This window comes from Ambystoma mexicanum, chromosome 12, assembly GCF_040938575.1.
Source record: "Ambystoma mexicanum isolate Mex_15411 chromosome 12, UKY_AmexF1_1, whole genome shotgun sequence".
Lineage (NCBI taxonomy): Eukaryota > Metazoa > Chordata > Amphibia > Caudata > Ambystomatidae > Ambystoma > Ambystoma mexicanum.
Window position 1 is genome coordinate 226,965,034 of NC_090936.1, and position 24,089 is coordinate 226,989,122.

The 24,089-nt window shown below is 46.0% G+C and overlaps 1 protein-coding gene across 1 annotated transcript in view; it reads right to left on the reverse strand.

Annotated features, from left to right (window-relative positions):
- The window catches only part of VWF (von Willebrand factor), a 1,005,270-nt gene that overhangs the window by 722,961 nt on the left and 258,220 nt on the right, over nucleotides 1-24,089 (reverse strand). The window lies entirely within an intron of this gene.

Sequence of the window (24,089 nt, forward strand, 5' to 3'; positions counted from 1 at the left end):
CTGCATTTCAAGAGTTTAGCATACAAATGATGCTTCAAAAGCCGGTGTAGGGCCTCTTTAACATGTCCAACGTGTTCTTCATAAGTGGTGGAGTAGATCAGAATATCATTATTGAGATATATTCTGATATATACTTCCAGAATATCCTTCAAAATGTAATTCAAAAAGTTTTGGAAGGAGGCCAGGGCATTGCATAGCCCAAAGGGCATTACAAGATATTCACAGTGGCCAAAACAAGTATGGAAGGACACCTTCCACTCATCCCCCGGATATATCCTTACAAGATCATAGGTGCCACACAGGTCTAGTTTGGTGTAGAAATGGCTCCGGTCTACTTGATCTAATAGAGTCTGGATAAGAGGCAAAAGATAACTTTTTTTATAGTAATGGTATTTAGTTGCCGGTAGTCCACACACGGTCTTAATTCGGCATCATCCTTCTTTGGAATAAAGAACAATGGTGCCCCCATCGGCACTGTTGAGTGTCTTATAAAGCCTTTCCTTAGATCTTCCTCGAGGTATTGTCGGAGTACTACATTCTCCTTTTCAGACAGAGCGTAGGTAAATCTGCAAGGAATCGGGCCCCCAGAATTAAGTCTATTCAACAATCGTAGGGTTGATGCAGGAGTACTTTGTTGGCTTCCAGAACATCAAAGACAGAGGTGTATTCCTGATATTCAACTGGAATATTGACTTCCTTCCCAGATGCTCGCAATATAGCTGGACTACACTTAGATCCAGGGTTTTGCATCAAATGTACTGGGTCAGACAGTCCTTGTGGGGAAGCTGGAGAATGAAACCTGGGGGTGTGCTTATTCCAATGGATAAGGGGATTCATGTCCTGCAACCAGGGTATACCTAGAATCAGTTAGAAATGCGGTGGTGGAAATAACGTCAAAGGACACATTTTCTTGTTGTTTTGAATCACAGAATAGATAAAAAAGGATTGTTTCTAAGGTTATTGGTCCAGAAATAAGAAAGGACCCGTCAACCAACATTACAGGTTCAGAGGCAAGTTTTTCACATAAAGGGAGGGATCTGATAAAGGGATCCGATGTAGACGGGCACATTTAGAATCAATAAAGTTCCTTGTGCCTGGAATGTAACCCACTGATGGGTTTTGGTCTGTAACCTTATCGAAAGGTAAAAATGGGGTGCTTGATTGGGAACAGAATCAGGACTACTACATTGAAGCAGCTTTGGGGAGCTCGCTTAGGACGTCCTTCCACTCAGCAAGCTTGTTTGTTTCCCTTCAGGATTGAATCTCTCTTGGGACAAAAAATGATAGAATGGCCTGGATCATCACAATAAAAGTACAAATTCATCTTCCTCCGTCTTTCTTTCTCTTTGTACATAATAGACCCTTGGTGCCCCCTATCTGCATAGGTCCTGGGTCGGCTCTCGAGGGGGGACGTTCTGGATCAGGTCTAAAGATGGGACGGCAGTAATCAGGATTTCTTCATTCCCTGTTTCTTTCTCCCAATCTCTGATCAATTGGGATCACCAAGGAGATAAACTCACTGATAGATTCCGGGGATCCTACTACTTGGCTTACGGAATCCTTTATGTCATCTTGCAGACCTCTATAGTAGGGGGTTCTCTGTAGATCTTCAGCCCACAGGGTTTGGGGTGCCATGTTACAGAAGCGGACATATAGGACAATACGTCCTGGTTGCCTTTATGGATGTCGATAAATTCATTCCGAATGGATTGTGTAGTATATTGATGATCAAACATGGCACTGAAGGCACCCGAAAAAATTAAGGATAATTAGCTAGAATGGGATCATTGCTATTGATGTATGGGGCAGCCCAAGCAAGGGCTGTCTTTTCTAAGCCGAGCCGTATGAAAACTATCTTAGCCTGGCCTGTACTATACAGTCTTGGTCGACTAAGGTAGCGTATCCGACATTGAGTACAGAAGGCCTTAAACTCTCTGGGATCCCCTCCATATTTAACAGGCATGGGTGGTGTTTGGATATTGTGGCCTAAACCAGGTGGTTAACATAACAGGGGCTAATACTGACCTTATGTCTCCTCTAGTTGTACCAGAAGTGCCTGCCACAGGACCCCCCACCACTTCTCATTGGTGGCCTACCCCACAGACATTTCTTATGGCTTGGTCTACCTTATTTTGAAGGATGGTCACAGTTTGTAACAAGATGCACTCTCTTGACTATCGGTACTGACTTCAGTCTGTAACTTCTGTAAGGCTAAAGTTCCTTCCTTAATAATGGCTGTGTCTATTGTGCCCCTCTCCACCTAACCCAATGATATCTGACCTCCTGTCCCTATAAAGATAAGAGACAGTGCCACTTATTAAGCATTTGGTGGTATTAAGAATATTACTCCAAACAGAGTTACCATTTATCCTGCCACATGCCACATTAGAGGCTTTAGTTAGTCCACATGCAGAAGTTCCATAGCACTGCATTGGGGGAAGAAGGAATTACTTACCAGTGGTAATTCCCCAATGTTTCACCCTGACGCACCACACATTATCCACCTTGACACGCCATGCATTACCCACCCCAACATGCTACGCAGTACCCACCCAGACACACTGCACATTACCTACCCTGACACGCCACACATTACCCACCTTAACACAGTGTGCTTTACCAACTTTGACACAGTGCGCATTACCCACCCAATATGCTGGGCATCACCTACCCTGACACGCCATGCATCATCCACCCTGGCACGCCACGCATACCCACCCTGACAGGCCGCACATTGCTCACCCTGACACATCGTACCTGACCCACCCTGACACACTGCAGATTACATACCCTGACACACCACACATTACCTACCCTGACAGGGCACACATTACCCACCTTTACACGGTGTGCATTACCCACTCAATATGCAGGGGTGGACTGGCCTATAGGGAACGCTGGAGATTTCTCAGTAGGCCCCTGCACCCTGGGCTTCTTTTGTGTGGTATTTCCAAATTTTCTCATAGGAAAAGCGTTGGGCTTGCTGAAAATGTGTCATATGGGGCCACATTGAAAATTATTTCCAGAGATTCTTTTGGTCCCCAGTAATTATTTCCAGGGCCTCTTTTAGTTCCCAGTCCACCCCTGCCAATATGCCACACATCAGCTCCCCTGACATCTCCCACCCTGACATGCTGTGCACCACCCACCCTGTCACGCTGTGCACCACCCACCCTGACACGCTGTGCACCACCCACCCTGTCACGCCCAGCCTAAAGTCTTTTCATGAAAAGCAGCTCTTGCTTTCATTCCCGGCACTGGAAACGGTCGCACTTTCAGTCTTAGCTGCTGAATGTCACCAGAGAGGCTCTAATTGAAATCAGGCGGCTCGAAATATTCGGAAAATCCAGCCATCTAATGGGCCGAGCAGCCGAAGTTCTTTCTGATACGGTTAAGAACTGGAAAGAGGCGGCATTTCATCTGAGTGCATCGGCGCTCAGTGCATCGGCGCTCTTAATCCACCGCCAGCGTGCGGTCTGGACAGGATCGCGGATTGCCTAATGACTGCTGCAGAAGTGCAACATGGAATGAAATATGCATCAGAAATGCTCGCCGAGGACACGGCAGAACAGGAGCACAGGAAACGCGCTTCATAGACGCCAGCGCACATTGCAAAGAATTTCAAAATGTCGTTGCACAAATGGACGACACGGGCAGGCTCTGCAGAACATTGGTTTCTTGTGCAAGTTCCCTGCTACGCCCACGCAAGTGTTCCCCAGACACCCCTCCTGCGCACCATCTCACTCAATGACTGGTATTTTTATTTATAGACGCTGAGGGAAGGGTCATTGTCTGGGGATACTGACCCGCCACCAACTTGCCATGAATTGGGGAATGGTCCTTACCCCACACAATAAGGACCCATCATATGGACCCCTCCCAAAGTCTAGCAGGCTATTAGCACATGACGGTGCACCAAAGTCTAGCAGGCTATTAGCACATGATGGTGGACCCCTCCCAAAGTCTATCAGGCTATTAGCACATGATGGTGGACCCCTCCCAAAGTCTAGCAGGCTATTAGCACGTGATGGCAGAGCCCTCCCAAAGTCTACCAGACTATTAGCACTATTAGGCTATTAGCACGTGATGGTGGACCCCTCCCAAAGTCTACCAGACTATTAGCACTATCAGGCTATTAGCACGTGACGGTGCACCAAAGTCTAGCAGACTATTAGCACGTGATGGTGGACCCCTCCCAAAGTCTAGCAGGCTATTAGCACATGACGGTGCACCAAAGTCTAGCAGACTATTAGCACGTGATGGTGGACCCCTCCCAAAGTCTAGCAGGCTATTAGCACATGATGGTGGATGCTCCCAAAGTCTAGCAGGCTATTAGCACGTGATGGCAGAGCCCTCCCAAAGTCTACCAGACTATTAGCACTATTAGGCTATTAGCACGTGATGGTGGACCCCTCCCAAAGTCTAGCAGGCTATTAGCATGTGATGGTGGACCTCTCCCAAAGTCTACCAGACTATTAGCACTATCAGGCTATTAGCACGTGACGGTGGACCCCCTCCAAAAGTCTAGCAGACTGTTAGCACGTGATGATGGACCCCTCCCAAAGTCTAGCAGGCTATTAGCACATGATGGTGGACGCTCCAAAAGTCTAGCAGGCTATTAAACTGTGATGGCAGAGCCCTCCCAAAGTCTACCAGACTATTAGCACTATCAGGCTATTAGCACATGATGGCGGATCCCTCCCAAAGTCTAGCAGGCTATTAGCACATGATGGTGGAACCCTCCCAAAGTCTATCAGGCTATTAGCACATGATGGTGGACGCTCCCAAAGTCTAGCAGGCTATTAGCACGTGATGGCAGAGCCCTCCCAAAGTCTACCAGACTATTAGCACTATCAGGCTATTAGCACGTGACGGTGGACCCCTCCCAAAGTCTAGCAGGCTGTTAGCACGTGATGGTGGACCCCTCCCAAAGTCTAGCAGGCTTTTAGCACGTGATGGTGGACCCCTCCCAAAGTCTACCAGACTATTAGCACTATCAGGCTATTAGCACGTGACGTGGACCCCTTCCCAAAGTCTAGCAGGCTGTTAGCACGTGATGGTGGAGCCCTCCCAAAGTCTAGCAGGCTATTAGCACATGATGGTGGACCCCTCCCAAAGTCTAACAGGGTATTAGCACGTGATGGCAGAGCCCTCCCAAAGTCTACCAGACTATTAGCACTATCAGGCTATTAGCAAATGATGGCAGACCCCTCCCAAAGTCTAGCAGGCTATTAGCACATGATGGTGGACCCCTCCCAAAGTCTAGCAGGCTATTAGCACGTGATGGTGGACCCCTCCCAAAGTCTAGCAGGTTATTAGCACATGATTGTGGACCCCTCCCAAAGTCTAGCAGGCTATTAGCACGTGATGGTGGACCCCTCCCAAAGTCTAGCAGGCTGTTAGCACGTGATGGTGGAGCCCTCCCAAAGTCTAACAGGCTATTAGCACATGATGGTGGACCCCTCCCAAAGTCTAACAGGGTATTAGCACGTGATGGCAGACCCCTCCCAAAGTCTACCAGACTATTAGCACTATCAGGCTATTAGCAAATGATGGCAGACCCCTCCCAAAGTCTAGCAGGCTATTAGCACATGATGGTGGACCCCTCCCAAAGTCTAGCAGGCTATTAGCACGTGATGGTGGACCCCTCCCAAAGTCTAGCAGGTTATTAGCACATGATTGTGGACCCCTCCCAAAGTCTAGCAGGCTATTAGCACGTGATGGTGGACCCCTCCCAAAGTCTAGCAGACTATTAGCACATGATGGTGGACCCCTCCCAAAGTATATCAGGCTATTAGCACATGATGGTGGACGCTCCCAAAGTCTAGCAGGCTATTAGCACGTGATGGCAGAGCCCTCCCAAAGTCTACCAGACTATCAGCACTATCAGGCTATTAGCACGTGATGGTGAACCCCTCCCAAAGTCTAGCAGGCTATTAGCACGTGATGGTGGACCCCTCCCAAAGTCTAGCAGGCTATTAGCACGTGATGGTGGACCCCTCCCAAAGTCTACCAGGCTATTAGCACTATCAGGCTATTAGCACGTGACGGTGGACCCCTCCCAAAGTCTAGCAGGCTATTAGCATGTGATGGTGGACCCCTCCCAAAGTCTAGCAGGCTATTAGCACGTGATGGTGGACCCCTCCCAAAGTCTACCAGACTATTAGCACTATCAGGCTATTAGCACATGATGGTGGACCCTTCCCAAAGTCTATCAGGCTGTTAGCACATGATGGTGGACGCTCCCAAAGTCTATCAGGCTGTTAGACTTTGGGAGGGGTCCACCATCATGTGCTAACAGCCTGATAGACTTTGGGAGGGGTCCACCATCATGTGCTATCAGGCTGTTAGCACATGATGGTGGACGCTCCCAAAGTCTATCAGGCTGTTAGCACATGATGGTGGACCCCTCCCAAAGTCTATCAGGTTGTTAGCACATAATGGGGGCAGCAATGCATGTTTTGGAGTGCTGGTGGTGAAGGATCAAATATGACTTTAAGAGTAAGTAAAGGGCATAGAAAAAGTAAATGAAGTGTGGTTTTATGTAGCAACATTTAAATGACATGGTTGTCTTCATAAGTTTCGCATTTTAATTGCAAATTGGTTGAATTTGAACCGGTGTAAATTAGGCGTCATGTAAAAGTAAACAGCTTCTCTATAAGAAAGAGATCGCATTTCCCATGTTTTAGCCTTCTCTTTCTGTTTAATTGGATGTTGCAGCAAAAAAAGGTCCTTGCAGCGAGGAAGTGTCTTTTTGAAAATGTCTTGCCTGGAAATTGCATTGTTATTTCCCTGTCGGCTTCTGAAGACATAAGGTTCAGAATGCAGTCAATACCAGTAGTGTCCCGATTGGCTGAGAGCAGGTCAATAACAGTCTCCATGTGCTAATTAGATATGATGAAGACGATCCCTGCAGCCAATTATTATCTGCTGCAAGCGTGCTACGGCATTGCATAGCATTGCAAGCCAGGTGTCTAACAGAAGCTTATAAGGCAAGATCATCTATGGACATGACTTGGGCTCCTACTCGAAAACAGCGTTTACTTGGCTCTGCTTTACTTCTGATGGTCAATTTTAACCTCAGATCTTTGGTGGCCAGATCCGCAGTAGGTGCCCTGCCCACAGATAGCAGGGCGGTAGGTGCCCTGCCCACAGATAGCAGGGCGGTAGGTGTGCCTGTCCACAGAGAGTAAGGCAGTAGGTGTGTTCTGCACACCCACTGTATGGCAGTCTGTGTGTTCTACCCACAGAGAGCAGGGCAGTAGGTGTGTCCTGCCCAAACAAAGTAGGGTGGTATATGTGTCTGCCCACAGACTGTAGGGCAGTAGGTGTGCCCTGCCCACAGACTGTAGGGCAGTAGGTGTGCCCTGCCCACAGACTGTAGGGCAGTGGGCATGACCTGCCCAAAGATGGAATGTACGTAGTTGGGCCCTGCCCACATAGAGTAAGGGAGTAGGTATGCCCTGCCCAAAAACAGTAGGACAATAGGTATGACCTGGCCAAAGACAGTAAAACAGTAGCTGTATCCTGTCCACAAAGAGTAAGGCAGTCAGTTTGTTTTGTCCAACAACAGTATGACAGTAGGTAAGTCTTGCCCAAAAGCAGTAGGGCAGTAGCTGTGTCCTGCCCAAAGATAGCATGACAGTAGGTGTGCACTGCGCACAGAGGTTAAGGCAGTAGGTTTGTCCTGCCCAAAATCAGGACAGTAGGTGTGTCCTGACGACAGACCGTAGAGCAGTCAGTGTTTCCTGACCTCAGACAATAGGGCAGTAGGTGTGCCCTGCCCATATACCTTAACTAGTGACAAGCACCAGGTAACATACATAGTGCAATACTGACGTACTATGACATTTTTGGTCAAGCGAACTGCAGGCTGCACAAATGTGTGAGCCAGGTATTCACGGGAAGCGTTACGTACACCAGGTTTTATTTAAGGTCAGTAAATAGCAGTGACTAGAGAGCTACCCACCGCATATGGTGCAAATATTAAATGCAAGGCACTTTCCGCAGACGGATTGACAACAAGTTCCAGGCAAATGGCAGGGCGCAGGGCACATCCAATGTAACACTTTAGTTTGCACCAAGTGCCATGAGGCACTCCCGCACATGCCAGTGGTTACAACCTTAGGCACAGTATGGGACTGCCATGCACGGTATAGCAACACATTGCCTTGGAAACGAGAGAGCGTTCACGTCAGCACGCAACGTAGGCGGTCAGGTGACCTCTCAATTCCAGTATTTAAACCAGCCAAAATGTTCTGAACAAAAATTGCTCTACATGTAGAACGAAGCAAGGACAAACGAACATGCAATGAATGCCTCTTAACATTAGGTGAGTACAGTTGCCCTACATGGTTGTAATCAGTTACACCGTCTACCAGTTTGCACCTTTAGAAGTCCCACATATAAAATGCCTAATTTAGGTTTCTCCAACATGTTTATTTGGATATTAGAATCCACGAGGTTACAGGATACAATAAAATATCTATGAATAAGGGCCATACCCGAGGCAGGAGCAAGGAAGAATAACCCCTTCCCAATCTGTGCAGTTTCAGACACATGGAAGGTAGTGTGACGAACCTAGTTAAATCATCACTGAGACCCTGGTATGGGCCTCCTCTCATGTGGCCAGGGGAAGGCAGCCCCTACCTGATCCTGACCATGGGGATGTTATCATGTGGGAGTATCATGTGTGAGAAGACACATGACACTAGGAAGTGGTAACTCCTTTGACTTATGGTTCCTCTATTCTCCCTGAAGTTTGATGGGACATTGTAAAGTAGAGCCAAGCAATGTAACTGCTATTCACATAACATCTCTTAACTGTGATAACTTTCAGTACACAAATCCAACAAAACTAAATAGACGTGAAGGAAGCAAAATCACTAAGTGGGACATTTAAATGTGAAAATGATCCACAGCTGTGAGAGGGAGTAACAGAAGCAGTCAGGAGAGAGGCCGGTGAGGTTGGGAATGCCACCAATGGCTAAAAAGCCATTGGAGCTGAGGCAGAAGTGAAAGCACCAGCAGAAGCCAATGCGGGAAGAGAAGCCTTGCAGTTTTGCAGAGTACGCGCATCTGGAAGCAGAGTCATAGACGGCAGTGGGGAAAGAAGCCCAGCTGTGTGGGAGACGTGTTCCTGACCCGATGTGAGTTGCTCAGGTGTGCTGGAGGATGCAGAGACCTGACGAAGCATGTGGAGCTCCAGAGAAGGGCAGTGCTTCCAGGCAAGCTGTCAATGGTTTTGCCGGAGAGGGCCAGCCACAGCAGCAGGGAGTGATATGGTGATGCTGAAAAAAGCCGGTGTGTTGGCCTAGAGGATAAGGTAACAAACATTGAAACTAAGAGAAGAGATCAATTGTAGTTGTAATTAGTCCTGGCAAGCAAGTAAACCAGGAAAGGGAGCAGTTGTGGTTAGTCCTGGCAGGCGAGTATACCAGAAAAGAAAGAGTTGCTTTGAAGAAATGTGGTTGTGGCAAAGAAAAAAAGTGTTGTGGAAAGAATGTTTTAACTATATCATCCTGACAAACTGTTGTATCACAAAAGACATTTGCTGTGCTGTCCTGACAAAAGTATTCCACTAGAAGAATAACTGTGATATCCTCATCCTTGCTTTACATTCTGGGAAGTATACTTTGTGGAGGAAACAGTTGCTCTGGTTTTGAACAAGTGTTTTTGTGAAAGAGACATTTACTTTAATGATAATGATAATGATGTGTTATTTATATAGCGCCTTAATCCAAAGCGCTTTACAGAGCACCAAGTGGAACGACAAACTGGAACAGAAAATACATTATGCGTTGAACTGAAAAGAACTTTGTTGAATCAGAACATTTTTCAAATGTCTTCCTGAATTGATTCAAGGGAAGGGAACCAAAATGTGATCACAAGGAGCAGTTTATGAGAATTATAAGTTTGAACGTTTGCACTGTTTTGTTGAACTGAAATCAAATACATTTACTTGTACACTTTGGTTATATGTGTTAGTGTGAGGGTCAGATATATTTGGATACAAGGTCATCTTTCTCTAGTTTTAGTTTGCTAGGTAGAAAGATTCCCTTTAGGATAGAGACACACAGGCATTTATTTCACCCCTCATTTCTATTAATAAATATGGCAAACAATGAGGAACTACAACTTTGTGTCCATCTCGAATTGCTAGCCGCTCACTGTAGGCTTTCAGCACATGTGCTACCGGGGGTCTTATTGGTATTAAGATCACAGTGTATGAACATGGCCATCCAGCCCCATGATTGGTTAAGGTCCAGTAACATTGGCACCTGCTCTACTTCTTTTACAGGGCAGAATCCTGTTTGCCTACTGCCACGCAGTGACAACGTGTGAGCCACTTAGGAAAAGAGAGAAAAAGAGAACAGGCACTCTCGAACATCGAATCCATATCTTCATTGCGAATCAGCGAGTTAATACGTTTGAAGGTTTTTTAAAAACAGTATATTGCCATTTAGGTTTGAATGTATTCAGGCTTGAACCTAAAAGCTTTACAAGCTAGTAGCTCTGACGTAAGTCCATTTACGGTTACAGAGTTCATCAGTAAATCAAATTAGCAGAGAACACATGCAGAATATTTTCTACAGTTTATGAGTAGAATATGGGAAATAGGAGATCAGCAGCAGACAACCCATAGAATGAGGTTAGTAACCATCATCTATTTAACATTGTTCCACTAATTTATGAATGTAGCTAATGGAAAAAGCATCATCAGACATATAATTCAGTTATGTTGTGTTCACTATGCAGGGCCTTGATTGATCATGTGGTCCTGAAGAAGGCAGGAATGCATCAACCAATGTCATGCTGAAACATCTGGCAAAAGGAAACTTAGGCCATTTAAAGTGTTTTCCAAATCTACTTAGAGACTTGAATTTAATTAGAGATGTTGACCCCAGCATTGAGGTTTAATTATTTGTATTGCATTCTATCAAGAATGTTATTTCTTGTATTGTAATGATTGTATTAAGTTGATTTGTTTTGTTTGGATTGGACTGTAGTAAGTTTATGCATTTTACATTTTGTGTATATTCATCACTTGGTTATCTTTCTCATTATTCTGATTGTACAGAACTCCAACATTAACATCTATTAGGAATACACGTATTAGGAATTAAAAACAAAAAATTATGAAATAAAAAATATTTTCGTTGAACTATGTTGTCATATAATTGATTAATGGTGATGGTCTTCATTTTCTGAATGTGATCTTTAGTTAATTGAATGCAAAGGCAGTACACACAGGTGTAATAAGGGAGAATTTTACTAGTGAATAATGTGTAGCGTTGGGAACCCTTACATGTACTTTGCCGCCCTTATACCTTGGCTCAATGCCCAGTGCACACTCACAGAGCCATGGAGCTCTTGACTTACATAGAGGGGCCTGTTTCCAGTGCTTCAAGATCAAGACACACTCCATTGGAGAGGAGCTTAGGTCACCTCACAAGGGCAGGGTGCTCTGAACACACACACACACGCGCGCGCGCATTGGGTGCACCCAATGTGTTCCGCAGTAGGCAAGGGCAGGACGCTCAGGGGGCACACAGAGGCTGAGAGCTTGGAACACAGTGAAAGAATGGTAGCACCGCAGAAAAGGATGCATGCATTATGAGGATTCCCCTGACCCGTTGGTTGGGAGGGGAATGAAGAATGCTGCAGGGATGCGGCACAGCCAAACTCTCCATGGCCCCGCCCTCAGATAACCATTCACAAAGGCGAGCAATTGTTCCCAAGGGATTCCATTAATGGAAGGCCGTGGATCTGACCGAGCACAATGGTATTGCCTTGGGGTAAGACACTGTAAACAATGATTAGCAAACAATAGTTTGAAAACGTAATGCTCGTACAAGGCAATTCCTAAAAAGTAGTGTATACTAAAATGTAACAAAAATGAAAAAAGGATCAACAATTGTACAAAAGGCCTGAGACAAAATGCTAGGGCTCTGAGGTCATGCCATATTTTAAGTATTGCAGGGTCTGTTACTTACTCCTAAAAAACGGCATGGAAATGAGCAAAACTCGGTGAGAACTGAAAATAGCATTTTGTAAAAATCAAATTGAGATAGCAAACAGCAAGTTGCATGGGTATCAACAGGTGGTGATGGATGGTAAAATGGAACAACGTTTCAATTGTGTTATGAGCCCTCTATTGATTGGCAGGTGCATGGGCAGTTCGCAACAAATAAAAAAGAAATTGGAGAACAATTCTGCCGCCATGCTCATGGAAACAAAAGACATAGGGCCTCATTACAAGTTCAGCAGTTTGGTCTAAGTGCAGCGGTAATTCTGTAACCACCAGATTTTTTGGTGGTGACAGAATTAATGTCATTTCCTACCGCACCGACAAATTCCAAATTTGACCTTGAAGTGGAGGATTTACCTTCAATATCATGCTAAAGGTGAACCCCTCACTTTAAGGTAAACAATTGGCAGAATATTGCGACCAAATTATCACTCACTGTAATTCCGCCCTAAATTCCCGTATTCCGAAAATGGGGATTAACAACACCCTTCCACCACTCGCAAATTAGTGGTATGCCCATGGGACTGAGGTGTGGTAATGCTAAATGAGTTTGGCGGTAATTCGGCAGATTGACCGCTGGATTGCCATCAAACTCGTAACAACGGCCATAGTTCCTGATTTCATGTGGCACGTGGTATTCTGAACACCACGTCTTTTTTACGTAGAGTATGACCGGGCATTTCCAACTCTTACGAGACAGAAGTGGTTCACACCGCTGGCGTCCCATGAAGGGAAATGGCCATCACGGACCCTTTGTAAATTATGCATCAAAGGGAGTAAGAAACTTGACATCTGAGGGACACACATTAGCACTGCCTTTGCAAGTACCCTAGATATTTTCGTTGTATAGGTAGAAGGACAAAAAGGTTCACAATGATGGCAGGGAAGGTATATTTATAACACCATCGTTTGTATGCAAATGAAGTATGCAGCATTGAATTCCAATGCATTATCATAAGGTAAGGGGGTGGCCAAAGGTCCTGGTTTTGCAAGGACTGTCCCTGAATTAGGCTCCCTGTCCTCCTGTTCCGAGAGTTTATTATATTTCAAAAACCCGAAACGGTTTTGGAGAGAGGCAGGGTGACTACGTCCACTGGGAGGGATTAAATATGTTCAATCTGCACCAATACAACAGCACATTTGAAGCCAAATACACTTTAGAAATAGTTTAACAATTTCACCCTCCTTCTATCTGAATTGCACAAGCCTTGTATCTCTGCCATCCGGGGATGGGCTCAGAGCACCCGCCTTTCAGGTACCGCCGTGTTCATTAAGCGACACAGAGAGTGGTTGGTGAAGAGATACATAGCAAGGCCTGTAAGTATCAGAGCAAAGGAAAGTTCCTGTGTATGCCACATGGTTACATTCACCGCCAAAGCCGCACAACTTATATCCACGAGAAGGGCTGGAAATGGAACTTATTCACTGTGGGATCCCACCAGCATGGAAGAGAAGGGGCCTCGGGGGGGGGCGGGTATAGTCCTACCTTTGTGTTTGTTACCGGTCCTAATTTTGTTTGTTGAACATCTATGGCAGTGGGGCAGAGCCTACAATGATATTTTATGGGAATTCAGGACGAACATAAACGCCCTTGGCACTTAAAGGTTAGCTATCTTCAGAGGCAGTTCTCCCGAACACCACATGAGTTAAGGAACCATAATCATGCTATCTGTAAAATTAGGCAGTAGTGGACATATTGACTGTTTTTTACCATGACCATCTAAGTGATAATGGCCTCCCACATGGCAAATGCTGCACTCTGATCTCCCACTCATCGAACACCAGCTTCAGCAGTGACGCAGGAAGCACGAGGGGTATTTAGTGGCCACGCATCCTGTGGGTACTAGCTTAACGGGCCACAGTCCATTCTTGAACCGGCAAGATGATGGTTTATAGACTGGGCATTAAATTCTATTCGGCCTATTTTAAACAGCCAAATAATACATTATAGCAAGGATGCAGGTTATGGCAATATTCAGCTTTCGGAACAGAAATAACACTAACTGTACACAAACCCCATTTTACCAATCAAAGATAAATTACCACCGGTTGTGTGTGATTCTGAAATATCAGTGATGTGAAATGTAAGGGGTGCCTAGGATGGGGTACAGGAGCTCATGCCCGCACAGCTTAGTTCATTGGTTTCTACATTCCGCGCTTGAGATACCACCATGAGACCTCCATACAGGTAAAATAATCTACCTGCGGCATTCAAGTACTTGTGACTCACCCACCGTGGTCTATGGCTCAAAATGCCCTCGTTGCTTTCATTACGTAGGGAAACCAAACAACACGTAAAGCCAAGACCTGTTGGACTGAGCACAAGTCAAACATTAGTTTACAAAATCAGATGTCCCCAGTAGCTATTCATTTTTCAGAGGCTAGACACAACATTACACAAATGAAGTGTGTAACTTTAGAAAGAGTGATGTACAGAGAGGGGGCAATGTACAGATATTAGTTCTACAAAGACACATAGCATGGATTGAGAGCTCCCAAGGGGATGAATTCTGAATGGGATCTCTCAAGCTTCCTGCAATTCTGTCTGTAATGGGTCAGGCAGGAGTGGCTTGATCCAATACAAACTGGATGTAAAATTGGCTGCATTTTAAATACCTCCTATTTTTAAAATCGCACCTAATTACAGTTCATAATAGCAAGGGATATTTACGGCATGAGGTACATACTGAATGCGGCTCATGCGGACTGTTTACCACACACAATACTTTCTATGCACCCAATGCTGTGAATATGTCAGAATACAATCCCAACCGGTAATTAGGTGGCATTTTAAAAGTGGATGTATTTAAATGCCACTTGTTTTTACAGGACCATTAGCCCTCTAATGAGACCCTAAATGTACCCTGGGGTTCCTTCTCGATCATTAAAGTTGTTAATTCTATGAAGCCAATTCCCTTATCACTCCTATGCAATTCCACAATTACATAGTGTGCAGTTGCCTAAATAGCTTTCAAGAAGGATTGCCGCTGGTGTGTTCTCTCGGATTCAGTGGAGGAGTTGTGTATGTGTTCAATTTCACATTTCTGCATCCGGAGGACAGACCGGGTATCACACCTGGGTGCATAAATTGCCCCCAATCTCAACATACATCCTAGCAATAACAGACGTGATATGCCCTGGTTGTCATAAGTAAGCACGCAGCAACAACAGTGATCATAAAATGAACCCAGCACATGCCTAAAAGCTGCCCCCCTCCCCACAAATCCTTCAGGCTCACAGTAAGTGTGCCATATTGTAGGAAACCGTGAGCAGACCATTTCTTTTTTTTTCTTTTTAAAGCAACGAGTAAGACCCCAGAGACAATGGAGCACTTTGCAATAAAACGTGTGAAAGCTTGTGGGCAGCAGACACATGCCCTCAGGCATTCACAGTATGGGAAGAAGAGGCTGGCAAATGGGTCTGCTCGCTGCCAGGAGCACGTGCACCCGAGAGTAAATAACAGGCCGCAGAGAAGGATGCCGACAGGATGGGGGCAAAATATTCTACATGACAGGGGTGATACAGCCACTTCAAAATATCATCTGGACACCGTTTCTAGCGTTTTTTACGAATAAGAATAGTGAGTCAAGTAGACAGGGTTTGGGGCAAAGCCAATGTAGCAGAATCGTACCAAAATGTCGCCCTCACAATTACGGCGGCCGAAAATGATGATTTTTTTTTTTTGGGACCCCACCCTTGCACCACATATATATGTGGGGGGGTACAGAATATAATATTAATATGGGCGATGCAGAGGTCTGCCCCCGCATATGTATGTAGTGTAAAGGTGTTTTAAAAAAAAGTCTGCATTTTCGGCCGTCGCAATAATCACATAGATCCATTGTAGCTGGATCTATGTCGACATCCTGGCAAATGGAGAAAGCACCTGCAAAAGACCGCCTTTTTTTGAGCGGCCTAGAGTTGACCCCATATGCTTCTTCCCCACCCACGGCTTCCCTGTCGCATCATGGCCATCATGCCCACAACCACTGACTTCTCCGTCTGAAACAAACATGGCCCCCATCCTTTGCCAAGCTCCCTCCCCACCCCATGACACTGCCAGGCCCCTCCACACACTGAGCTGTTCTCCCACTGCCACCCCCGGCTTCCTACTTGCGGGCCAGGGCTGTCAGAAGATGTGGTGAGGCCAGGGGCAAAACATTTAGGGAGGCCCCCTTACAATTTTTTGCACTCAGCCAGCGGCAGCACATGCGCAAACAGGAGACTCGAGAAATCACCCTTTGAGATTGTGTGCAGGATCCCAAATATGGTTTATTAATACAACTCCAAATTAAGTACAACAAAGTTACATTTCTCTACTGAAGAAAGGTTTATGCCGGACTAACTTTTGTGTCATATGCATAAATATATATAGGATGGTATGAGCTCTCCACTCCGCCACCTCCAACTCTCTGAGGGTCAGTCACTTTTCCAAACAAAGAGTTCAGGGCAGATCTCTTTCTTCGGCTGGGGCCTCCCTCAGGAACAGCCTCCCTGCCTCTGAAACTTGAGGAGAACCACCTCTGGTTCCGGAAGCAATTCAGGACATGTCTCTTTGCTTCTGCTTTCTCTCTTCCTCTCCCTTGCTGATCAGCAGCATGATCCGTGCACTGGTCACCTGGTCAAGCTCTGAATTCGGGCCCCGGTCCCTGTCTGTCCTGTTGCAATCCTGCACTGCCTCTTGGCTCCCCTGCACTTGTGGTCTATTTCTGTAACCCTAGAGTCCCTCTCTTGCACTTATTCTCCACCCGTTGGCTGAACTTATGAGTACCCACACTTGCCACCTGTTGGCTGCGCTCTCGTTTCTCCTTTGTTCCTGCACTTCTGCATCCTACGCCACCCTTGGCACTTCTCCCCTGCGTGATCTGAATGACACAAGGCCTAGTAAGATCTGTGTTTTGTCCTACTCTTTTGTTTCCCCCTCCTTGCCTTGTCGCGCCTATTAACACTTGTGTACAGGCACGTTATAAATGCCATATCATATCATTAAGGAGCACACTGCCCCTGCGTGCGCATTAAAACACACATCATACACAGTGACAAATGATGTACAGTGGAGAGTACTACATTTCTGAACTTAAGAGGCTTAAAAGTTTGTGCGATTTAGGCAGGATCAACAGAGAACAGTGAGGGAGCCCACACCAAACCAGGGTTGCTTGGTTTGAGTACCTGAGCAGCTAAACGCAGTGCCTGGCAAATGTCTAATACTTATACACAAGTGAAACAGCTGGCTTTGCCAATGCTTGTTTTTAACAGGACTTCAGCGAAAGACACGCAAGGTGTTTTTAAATCGAGTGGCCAAAGGCAGACCTGATTAAGACATTTTTATTACACCAGTTCCGTGTTTACAACTCCAATGAAGTCATGAACTCTCAGAAGACTCCTTTGAGAAAACACTTGCAGGCACATTGAGGGCAACGTTTGATGGCAAGGCGTGTTTAAAGTTAACTCAAAGAGTTCCAGCGAGGAGGTGTTTTGGGTGGGGAGGGCAGGAACTGGGTGAGAATTGCCATAGGGATAAGCATGGCCATGAGAAATCAATGGGGGCAAATAACTAAACAACATCTACAAGTCCCTCCTCATATTGCATTTCTTCCTATCTGTACTCAATGCTATCATTGGGACGGATCTTCCCAGACCCGGGATCTGGCAAATAATTACTCACCAGATTGGACCTACAGCTCCACAATCTGGGAAATCTGTGCACTATATGTTTATTTTAGAATGCTCTGGTGTGTTCGTGCTTTAACTATGTTGGGCAGGGATTTAAACCATGGCCGCTAGGTTCCAAAGTGAGACACTTCCCCACAAGACCACTTGAGGGTCTGAGCGGGAGCCCTGTGAAATCCCTTGTCAATGTTGCACTGTACTGAAAATATTGATGTGCATTTTGTAGGTTTAAAAGGGGTGCAGATTTTGAACTTTGCTGACGATAGAGTTGAAGAGGCAAATATTCATCGGGTGACTAAAATACCTGCCCTACACCCTCCTAATCCTCCCGTCGCTGGTCCCGGGCTCTTTCACTGCGGTAGGAGGGATGCCCTGGAAAAAAAAGTCTATTTCTACCACTGTCTGTCCGTCCACTAAAGCAATAGTTTTGGCTTATTAGTGGCACATCTAATAACCCAAACAAAAAGAATGCCATGCAGTGGTGCAACACCATTGAACAGATCGGACTCTAGCCCCTTCCTGAAATGTTGGGCTTTGTTGGCTCGACCTGGCTCCATGGGCGGCGCCAGCCCCTGGCCACTTTGAGGCAGAAGGCCTCTTTCAATGTATCGCCACTCGCCAGCCCGTAGCACTGGTTAAGGAGCAGCAGCAGCATCAAACATGCATAGCACAAAAACCTATCCATGCAATATCAACAGACTAACGTTGATAAAGCCAAAGTCTGAACATCTGGTCTCAGCTTTTAGATGGCCCACCTCTCCAGAGATTAGCATAGCACTATGAAAGTAAACAGCCTCTGAATTAGGGTGAAAGGTACAACTACTGGCCAAAAGGAAGGTGAAATAGCTATTCAGGTTTCCTGCTGGGTTTAGGGAATTGGGTGGGAAGTGGGAGCAGCGCTGGCTAAAGATGTGTCAGGGCTGGTGGGGTCCCATTTCTTTTTGACAATGGTCCAAGGCACCTGTGGAGTGCTTAAATCAATAATGAAGTCAAGATAATGCAGCAAGGAGGTTCAAAGCTGCAGATTATTAGTAGGTTTCTGTTTCATAAGACTGCCAACATGGGGGCAGCCACTTGGGGGCCCATTTCAACTATAAAAGGTGAAAGGCCCAGATGCCATCCCTCAGGAGGGAGACCGAAAGTGCAATGGGCTTATTGCCCCCCCACTCACTATCCGCTTTCAAAACGGTCATCCAGCCCCTGCCGGGTTGACCGACAGAACCGTGGTCAGACCAAACAGGACACAAACGTTAAATGGTGCCTTGGCTTCTCTGTTAACAAAGGCCCTGCAATTACTAACATAAAACAATTTACTGTTAGCAACTGCAGTCATATGCATACATTTTTAGGTAATCGAAATCGTGATGTGGGGTTAGCACTTGCATGCTAGGGGAGTGATTAGAAGGGAAGTGGTGACATGAGACATCTCATTCTCACAGCAGTCCTTAAGTGAAAATGAAGGTGAGAGGTAGCTGCTTGTAACATTGAAGCGTCACCAGAATAATCTCATTCAAATGTGAAAAGATGTTAGATGCCCCCACACAAGAAGGTTTGCCCCTTTCTCACAGCCTCTGATGTTAGCGCCTCTCCCAACATTTGAAGTGTTAGTCTCCAACTCCCCCACCCCCCTGACATTTTAGCCAAGGTGCACCTCTGATGCCATGAACCCACCCCTTGATGAAGGGGCCCCCACGGTGGCTAAATTTAGGGGTGAGGCTGAACACACATTCACATAAAACACTTTCAACCATGCATTCATCCACCAGTTACACAACTCCATTCATACATACATGCACCCATACATAAAACCAAACACAACATTGACACAAACACCAACATGCACTCATGCATACACATACTAATTTAATCTAATTTAAATACATATATATACACATTGAATTTAAAATAAAAAAACACTTACCTTACCTCCATGCACCCTTCAAAAGCATCCACGCAGCCGACACGTAGACATGCTGCCTTACAAGAGAGAACTCCTCTCGTATCAGTCAGCGTTGTCATGCTGGGCAACGTGAACACGCTGACTGACAGGAGAGGAGTCCTCTCTTGTCATTCAACATGTCCACGTTTTCAGCTGAATGACGGGAGGCAGCAGAGCTCACTTCTGAGCCCTGCTGTCTCCCATTATTTAGCTGTTTGTTGCGGAGTCAAACGGGTTTGCAACAAACAGCAAAATCATTGCAGGGGCAGAGAGGAGACAGCACAGTCCCCCGTGTGAATAAAGGACACAGGAGACTGTGCTGCCTTCTCCTTAGGAGAGGGGGCCGCAAGGCCTCGCACAAGTGCGGGGCCCTGGGGCAGTTTGCCTCCCCTGCACCCTCCTCGTGATGGCCCTGTTCCGGGCCGGTGAGCAGTCTTCTCTGGGTGGCATGTGCTGGTAGCTCACTTTAAGAAGCAGTCCAAGAAAGAAGAAACACAGTCCACCCTTAGGTTGTCCTGACACCAACGGCGCTTGGTGTCCTTGAAGCCCACAGGAAGTTATAGGTGTTGGTGTGAATGCCTTTGTGAGCTAGACTGGCAATTTGCATTTCTACTCTCTCATCCGGTGCTAACCAAGGGGTGAATTTCTTCGAAAATGGACACCCTGCCAACACGTGTTTCCTAGTGTTGATTTTGGAGATAGGTACAACAGACATGTCAAGTTGGTGGGTGGGCTGCAGATTATTTTTTTTAATAAATAATATGTTATGATTATTGATTGGTTCATTCATTTGGTTTCAATGTATTTATTTCATTTATTGGGCATTTATATGGGACCTATAGACCAGTGTTTTCAGGCACCACATGACAAGATGGCGGGGGGCAAGAGGGCATGGGAAGAAAGTAGAACAACAAAAGTAGATACAACAAAAACGGTTATATGGGCCTTGTGACAAATATATATATATATATATATATATATATATATATATATAATAGGTAATTTATAACACGCTTCATACCCAGAGGTTTCTAAGCGCGGACCCAGGGATCGGACCTGTCTACCGTGCAAGTGCATGAGGAGGTGGTAAGTTCGGAGGGGTAGAGGGATAAATGCAGGAGTGGGGGGCCAAGGCGGCAAGTGCCAGGGGCAAGAGAAGGGGGAGGGAGGGTGAATGCGGCTACAGGAAGACCAGGTTGGGCTATTCCGAGAAAGGTATTCCGAGGGCAAGTGCTGGCAGGGGATGCTGGGGCAACTGGTAGGGGGTGGTCTGACTCCTATATGACCCTGAAGGGGCCAGGCCCCAGTCACAGTGGCAAGGGGAAACGTTAGCACGGGAAAGGGAGAGGGAAGGAAGAGGAGAAAAGGAAAGTCTTGTGAAGTTTCCGGAACTTAAGCAGATCCAGCTCAAGTCTGAGGTGGGCAGGGAGTTTATTCCAGAGGGAGGAACCAGCCGAGAAGAGGGATATACCTCCCACTCTCTGCTTAGAGAAACGTTTGAACTGCAGTGAATTGGAGCCAGAGGACCAAAGGACTCTGGCGGGGAAGTATTTAGAGATGAAAGGCTGGATGTAGAGAGGTTCAATGGTGCTTCTGGTGAAAGTGTGCGTCCAGCAGTAAGGTAAGGGATTTGGTTTCAGGTTTGGGTTGCTGGGTCTCTCCACCCAACGCCTGTGAAGGTCGCTGAGTAGATGTCATGACACAAACACCTGCCCTAGAAGACATGTAAAAGTCGGCCGAAGGGATGTGACCTAGCAGTTAGGCTGGACTGCCCCTTTAGGAGAAGGGCCAGGCCTGATTTGCATATAGTCTTTCCACTTTCTGTAATGGCTTGGCAGGTTGAAGAACAATGGTCTGGGTGGGCGTGGGGGTTGCCCAGAGCAATGCCAGAGGTTAATATGCATTTAAAAGCTTCCAGTCTTCACCTCTTTTGTTTAACTTAAAAAAATATCCAGCGCTGCTATCCCCAATGTAGGGAACAATCCGTTCCCTTAAAAAAAACTTGGCCTGGTAAAATAAGACATGTTTTTCATTGTCCCCACACAAAACAATTTCTTAACAAGTCACACAAGATACAAACGACTTAGTTGGGGCCTTGTTGGATATACAAGGCACAAGTGGAAGAAAGGTAGGGAATTGATGGGGTTCAGTGGATCAGAGGTGAAGGGTCAAAGTAGGAGAGTCTGATGAGAGAACCTCATAAGAGGTAGGTGAGTGCATTATCAGGTAACAGTAGATCAATGCATATGTAACTAGGGCTAGGGGGTGAAAGGTTGACTGAAGGAATAAGCAAGCACAGATTTGATGCATCTGTAAACATGTGCATAGGCGTTTGCCAGGGATACACCCTCTTCCATCACAGCCTCATCTACTTCCACCATTGGCTTTGGTACTCATATCATACATTCCGACAGGTACCGCTACCAGGTACTCATATCACTGGGTGGGTGGACCAATAGTGTGAGGTGAGCAGTGGGAAGGGGAAAGAACTACTCACAACTGCAGTGCACTTCCGCCTTTTAAATTCGAATGGCAGAGCCTGAGCATGCATTCAACAGACTTCTGTGCTGGCTGTATCGTTTTGCTACACATGGCTGTGTATGCGGGGGTCCACTCACAGGACGGAATGTTTGGGGATTGTAATGGATTACTTCATCTAGTCGAGCTTGTTAATCATGTACTATGTGCATGACAGCACTCTGAGGCGTGTGGTTGTATTACTAGTCAGTCAAAATTAAATGAGCTTTGGCAAAGCCAACAGTTGTGGCTTTTGTGTAGGCATGGGATAGGCACTTGCCAGGTACTGCCTTCATTGTACTTCCTGGCCATAACATGGCAGCAGCTAGAAAATGGTGCAAATACCTGCCTAAACGACAGCAATGCCTGGCAAATGCTTATTTACTATCTTTACACAAGCCAAAACAGTTGGCTTTGCCAATGCCTGTTTTTTAAAGGACTTCATCATAAGAAACAGATGCGAGGACAGACATATTGCTTATAAATCAAGTGACTAAAGGCACAATTGATTACGATATTTTATTGCACCAGGAGTTTTTTCATAGCAGCAGTTAAGCCATTAACTCTACAAATACTGCTCAAAAATAACACTGGCACGTCCTATACAGCACATCCATTGATGTTACTGCTTTATAGAGCTAGCTCTGATACCCCATAGGCTGTGTTTGGGTGGGGAAGAGCAATAGTGGGTGGGAATGGCCATAGAGATTACCATGGGCATGGCCTGTCGATCTGTGGGTAAGTAACCAAACAACCACAAGTTGGGTGTCCCTCCTCACATTCCATCACCTGCCTATATGTACTCCAACGCAAATCCTTTGGCCTATATATGGTGCTTAAGCGCCATCCAATGGTCACATCTAAAAAGTAGCAAATAGGCCTCCATTCAGAATCTTGGATCAGTGACTAGGGTTTCAAAGGAAAACGTTTTCTCTGGTATGCCTATCATTAAAAAAAATGTGTGTTTACAATATGATCGATGCAGATGAGTGTTTATATGAGATAACAAAGCATAACCGTGAAATCCAACGGTGCAAAAAGGAAAGGACCAGAAAACAAGCCTTCTTTGACTACGCCTCAAGACTAAGGAACCACCTCCCTGTCTGCATCAGACTCGCCCCCATGCTCCTACAATTCAGAAAAGAACTCAAGACCTCTTCAAGGAGTCCCTCCTCCTCAACACATAGGCCAACAGGTCACCCGTCACGCCAACTGACTCCCTAGATGCTGACCGCCCCTCTCTTCCCTGTCGCCCAGTACATCTGTACTGCTCCTCTGTGCCCCTCTGTATCCCGCCCCCGCTATATATCTGCTCTGTTGTTACCTCTGAAAAGCGCTCCGTTATGCATCTGTATTGTTGTATACCTCTGTAAAGCGCTCCATTGCTTCTCGAAGCTACGTCCACGCTGAATAATTACCATAATAATAATACTAATAAAAAATCATCGTTTCGGAGATAAACGAGTATGGGCAGGATTGGCAAATGTCATTCCCCTCTATGTGACTGGGGGAGGCAGGAATACTACTGATTAAACAGATGGGTGGAGCATGTTGCATACATGTGGTGTCCATAATTTACTGAAAGTCTAGTTTAGGCACTGAGGTGAATTTGTGTCTCTACAGAACAGCAGAATTTACATTTGAAAAACAAGGCCGAAAACCCTATGGTTTCCGGCTGAGATGTCTGTTTCGTCAACATCAACCCCACAGTATCCCCAGGAAAAAATATCGAAACAGATCACCTTTTGGAAATCAAAATCATGTAAAATCCCAAAGTTCATGGCATGTAATCATTCTAAGAGAAAATTGTAGGAAAAAAAATGTAAACCTGAGTTTTAAGAGCGGAATGCGCGTCTCTCTGCTGCAGCGCGCTGTCATGTGTGTCTCTGCTGCAGTGTCATGAACACTGATGCTGCCTTCAGGTCACACACT